Source organism: Bison bison, unplaced genomic scaffold (assembly GCF_000754665.1).
Source record: "Bison bison bison isolate TAMUID 2011002044 unplaced genomic scaffold, Bison_UMD1.0 scf7180017864353, whole genome shotgun sequence".
Classification (NCBI taxonomy): domain Eukaryota; kingdom Metazoa; phylum Chordata; class Mammalia; order Artiodactyla; family Bovidae; genus Bison; species Bison bison.
Window position 1 is genome coordinate 6,172,081 of NW_011494925.1, and position 5,959 is coordinate 6,178,039.

Here is a 5,959-nt window from a genome sequence, read left to right on the forward strand (position 1 = left end):
ATTTTTTTTACTTTACAATGTTGTATTGGTTCTGCCACACATCAACATGAATCCGCCACGGGCGTACATGTGTTCCCTATCCTGAACCACCCCCCACCTCCCTCCCTGTAACATCCCTCCAAGTCATCCCAGTGCACCAGCCCCAAGCATCCTGTATCGAACCTGGACTGGCGATCCATTTCATATATGATATTATACATGTTTCAGTGCCATTCCCCCAAATCATCCCACCCTCTCCCTCTCCTATAGAATTCAAAAACTGTTCTATACATCTGTGTCTCTTTTGCTGTCTCGCATACAGGGTTATCATTACCATCTTTCTAAATTCCATATATATACATTAGTATACTGTATTGGTGTTTTTCTTTCTGGCTTACTTCACTCTGTATAATCGGCTCCAGTTTCATCCACCTCATTAGAACTTATTCAAATGTATTCTTTTTAATGGCTGAGTAATACTCCATTGTGTATATGTACCACAGCTTTCTTATCTATTCATCTGCTGATGGACATCTAGGTTGCTTCCACGTCCTGGCTATTATAAACAGTGCTGCAATGAACATTGGGATACACGTGTCTCTTTCCATTCTGGTTTCTCGGTGTGTATGCCCAGCAGTGGGATTGCTGGGTCATAAGGCAGTTCTATTTCCAGTTTTTTAAGGAATCACCACACTGTTCTCCATAGTGGCTGTACTAGTTTGCATTCCCACCAACAGTGTAAGAGGGTTCCCTTTTCTCCTCTCGGTATTTTATAGGCTGCAGTTCCGGCCTGGGCAGGTTCCAGCCCCGGCTTCTCCCTCCAACGCTGCTTGATGTTTACAGTCAGATGGTGCACCACTGGAAGGTCTACGGAAAAGTGAAAAGAAGGAAGCACTTTCACACTTTACACTGGGGTGTTTTTGCAGTACATCAGTTATGTGAAGGTAATCCCACCACAACCACTTGCCCTGAAAAGTTAGAGGACCTGTTCACTCACGACAGGTTCTGGGCACCCGGAAACCGCACAAGCACAACGCCGCAAGCCTTCTCACAGACGGAGCAGAGCAGCAGGCAAGTCCTCCCGGCAGCAAGAAAGTGACAGGGGCCGGAGGAGGCGAGCGGGAGGTCCGCAGCCAGCCCCAGGCGCACCACAGGCCAGCGGGAAGGCTGCAGGGAGGGTGCGTCCGAGGCCCCCAGGAAGCCCGGGCTGGGCAGGGACGAGGGGCAGAAAACCCAGGGGCCCTCGGCCTTCTCACAGACGCAGGACAGCCCTGGCTGAACAGACCCATCTCCCTGCCCCAGGGGACACCCCGGGCCCGTGGGCACGGGTGCGTCAGGGGCCCAGTGAATCCACATCGCGAAGCCCTTAGGCCCAATGAGCTTTTCCACATGTGTGCACACCCAAGGTCAGGAGGCAGGTCTGTCCTGACATCTGAGCCAGGAACGGCCACTGGGGGCCATGCTCACGGGGAGCCGGGGTTCCTTACGGGTGTCGGGGTGCTGACCCTGCGCTCTGTCCTCATCGCCCCACGTCTCCCTAGTGACCGTCCAGGACACCCGCCTCTAGGCGCCTGGATGCGTCCACACTATGGCCTTCCGGCAGCAGTGGGGCCGCCAGCTTCGCCCAGGCCTCTGGTGTGAGGAGAGTCCCCCGTTTCTCTTTCCAGCTGCCCCCTTCCACTGGTGTCAGCAGCCCCGCTGAGCAGACAGGGCTGCGCTAAGCAGAGCCGCGGCACCAGCGGGCAGGACCCTCGCCCAGCACCCAGTGCAGAACAAGCTGGAGCCAAGAGCCAGACCTGGAAGGTCGGTGTCTGAATGCAGGCCCAGCGCGCAGCCTGGGGGAGGCGGGAGCGGACAGAGGGCCCCAGGCCCCATGGAGAGACGGCTCAGCAAAGCCCCCACGGCTGACGCCAAGCACCCTATCCTGACACAGGCTCCACCGTGACCCCACGATTTCTGGCCACTATCACCTGTTTGCTGCATGTGTCCAGAGTCCCAGGAGGTGTGCGCCTCCCCAAACTGGGAATCCTGCCACGTACCATGGCAGCAGGGGGACGGTCGTGCAGATCAACAGACACACCAGCAGTGATGCCAAGATGGAGTGCAGTCCACGCTCGAGAGGGGTGAGTTGGGGGAGAAACCAGCCCAGTGTGTTCTCCCACGTCTCCAGGAAGGCCCTTGGGTGGAAAAGATGCAGCAGGGTGCCCACCGTCTCCCGACCTCCCCTTCTCTCTGACTCCCCTCTCTGAAGCCTCTTTTGCAACCTGGTAGGGGAGTCTGGGTGCCCCCATCCTGGGCCCCTGGGGGTTGCAGCTGGCTGTCAGGCGGCTCCCATGCGTCCCTTCTTGGAGGAAGTGGACAGGGGGGAGCTGAGAGGAGACAGAGCTGCCCGCACGGCCCAGGACGGCGGGGGAGGTCACCGCCGTCAGCGTCGCCGCTCTGAGCAGACAGAACACAAACATCGCCAAGACGAGACGCTCTTGCTTGCCAGGAAGGGCCGTCTGGTGGGCGCGCTTTTTCTAACACTATTGATTCCATCCCCAAAGGTCATGAATTACAGGGGGAATTAGTCCTGCGATGTTTGCGGAGCCTGACCTTGTCTAACGACTTTCCCACTGCTGGCTGGCAGGGCCAGGAGCGTTCTCGCTCCTTGACTGCTGTTAGAGCCCTGACCCTTGTCATCACCCAGCCTCTCAGGGGAGCTGCAGGCCAGGCCTCGGGGTGAGGAGGGTGTCCGTTGGGTAATCCAGGTTCTGTCCACAGCCTGGGATCTGAGGCACCCCTCCCAAAGCACAGAAGGCCCCTTCAGGGTCATGGGTCTCCTGCCTGGGGACCCTCTGCACAGAACCGCCCACACTTTTGAGACCCTTCAGGGCCCTGGCACTGTGGCTTCACCACAAAGACAAGCACAAAGGCCTCAAGTGTCCCCAAGGGGGCCGTGTTTACAGCAAGCCCAGAGTCCTTCAGACTGCAGGGAGAGCAAACCAGTCCGTCCTAAAGGAAATCAACCCTGAATAGTCATCAGAAGGACTGATGCTAAAGCTGAAGCTTCAATACATTGGCCATCTGATGAGAAGAGTCGACTCTTTGGAACAGACCCTGATGCTGGGAAAGACTGAAGGCAGGAGGAGAAGGGGACGACAGACGATGAGATGGTTGGATGGCATCACTGACTCAGTGGACATGAGTTTGGGCAAGCTCTGGGAGATGGTGAAGGACAAGAAGCCTGGTGTGCTGCAGTCCCTGGGTCGCAAAGAGCTGGACCCGACTAACGACTGAACAGCAACAACAGTCTTCAAGTCCCTTGTGACAAGTGAGGTCGGTTTCGGGCAGGTCACTCAGCAGAGAGCAGACAGAAGCTCAGAAGTGGCCCAGGGGGCTCTGTTCCAGTGGCTTGTCTAAAAACATCCAGCAGAGCCGGGAGGAAGCCGCTGAGAGAAGCACCGCCCAGACAGACGCTGTCCTAACTTGCCCCTGGGCGAATTGAGGAATTTGTTACCTTTATTGTCAGCGGCTTACTGTGTTTCTTTCTGTGAGCACTTGAAGCTTGATAGATGATACAGTACAATTTATTATTTATACAGTGTCCTTCACAGAGAGGACCGGGAACCGTCTGCAAAGGACTAAGACAGACGCAGAAGACGCCCCGAGTGCCCAGACCTCCGGGGGCGTGGGTGGAGGCCGGGGCGGCTGGCAGTGCCACCCTCTGTCCAGGGCCCCCTCCACCTGGGCCCAGGAGACACGCCTGCGGAGCCCCTGGGGACACCCGCGGTGTGCCCATCAGCTTTGGGACTCAGCCAAGGACTGTGTCCCTGAAATTCACCCATAGAACAAACGCCAAGGTAGAACTCAAAGCTGCGAGCACTCTGCCGACTCTGGGGGTTCTTTGGTTTTGTTGTCATGGTGGTGTTTATTCTCAGAGGCGGATCAGATTAATTTTACTGCAGTTGAAAATCATGCAAATATAGTTGAGAAAGAGGCATTTAATTCTTTATTGCTCTTGCGCACGACACAAATAGCACCTCCAGTACGAGCACTGGCAGGCATTTTTAGTGTTGCTCCACGATACAGTACATCACAATGTTAATTTTCCACATTACTTTATTCCTTCTCCAGACCATATTTTACAACAGAGAAAACAAACTGCTTGTAATTACACTGCATGCCAGGACAAATTAAGTAAACACGCATTTTTAATGCTTCGGGCTGTTAGGGTAGAAAACAAAGGACTTCGGTTAAGGTCAATATTAGAGTTATGCCACGGCCCAGGGACACGGGAGACAAGCTCTGATTGAATGCCGGCCGAGAGGAAACGCTTCCATTAAAGCCACGGATGCAGACCCTGCAGAAGAAGGTCCCGTCAGGGAAGCCAGGATGCTTTTCCTATTTCATATCCATTTTCTGGGAGATTAATGTTAACGCCAATAATAAAAAATAATAACAAACTAAGAGGAAAATCCACTGTGTCATTAACAGGGACATAAGTCAGCTAAAAGCGAGCCCACTGCGGTCCACACCCGCCTCTGGAACTCACGTCTAAACAAATACATGCCATCAGTAGCAGCCACAGACCTGCAAGCTACATCTTTTCTTTCCTGTTCCCACCTGCAAAATAACAGCTGACAATTGTACTGCACTTGAGGAAATGCAGAATTGAGGAAGGGTCGTGTTTTTAATGAGCCAAAGAAACAAAAAAGAACGTCACTAAACAGCCGGCAAGGTCAGGGAAGGTCCAAAACAAACAAGAGTTTCTGCTTCTGTGCCTCCACCCGCCCGCTCCCCGCCCCGCTCCCCTGGCCCACGGCAGCTGACCCAGAGCAAGTGGCTACATCACGAAGGTGTTTCTGCTTCTGTGCCTCCCCCCGCCCCGCTCCCCCAGCCCATGGCAGCTGACACAGAGCAAGTGGCTACATCACGAAGGTGCAGGGGCTGGAAACCCTCGCTATTACGAAACTGCTGGCGTGAGTACCCTCGGGCGAACGCCCTTGGTGGCCTTGTGTTCATCCTTGCTCTGAATCTGTCGAGACACCTGCTTCAGTTTCCCCTAGAATATGGGAATATTTGACTTCTCCTCCTTGTCAGGAGCTTCCTGAAGAGAATCAGATGCCATCCATCCTTGTGATTTGTGGATTCTGGTCTTGCAGATTCGCCCACCCCTGAAGCATGTTGTCTCCTCAAGTCAACGCCCAGGGCCTCGTGGGACCTCACAGATGCACCAGACGTGCCAAGTGCCCGTCCCACCAACGGCGAGCAGCCTCTAGCTCTCAGCCTGGAAACACGGGTCCTGTCAGGGTCCATCCAGGGCCATGTTCCTCCAATGTTCATGCTTTTTCTTGGTGGTTTCCCTGTTTACACCAGCCCCATGTGGGATAGTGGAAGGCTGGCCGGTGCCCTGAGCTCGGGAAGGTGGCGACTCCCCTTGCAGAGGGGACACACGTGGTAGGTGAGGCTCCGTCAGGTCGAGTCGCGGTGTCGCTGGCCCTGAGTTCCACGCGGGCGAACCCACTGCACGAGCTAATGAAGGGGAGAGCAAGCCACCAGTCAGAGTCCTCAGACTGTAGGGAGCTTAGACCCACCTCATTTTGCTCACTGACAAGCTTAGACCCTCATGTGCACAGCAATGCTTTACCCAGAGAATCATTTCAGAATTCTGTGTATAGAGGGATTTGCCAAAGATTCGCGTGCATGGAAATGCCCCAGCTGCACACCTGAGACAGTGCCAGGGCTATTGCCTTACACACGAGAACAAGAACCGCCATCACGCCATCAAATACCCCCACGGGATCTTCTTCTTTCCTGGAGAGTCTGCTGGGAAATATGTAAATTCAGCCACGAGATAAAATCAGGGATTCCCGGGCCCAGAACACAGCAACCTCAGAAGAGCAGGCGGACGGGATGGAATTTGAGACTGAGCTCCACCCGCTCCGCGCTGTCCAAAGAGACGCACTGGCGAGGATGGGTGAGCCCGTCCCCGGTGCTA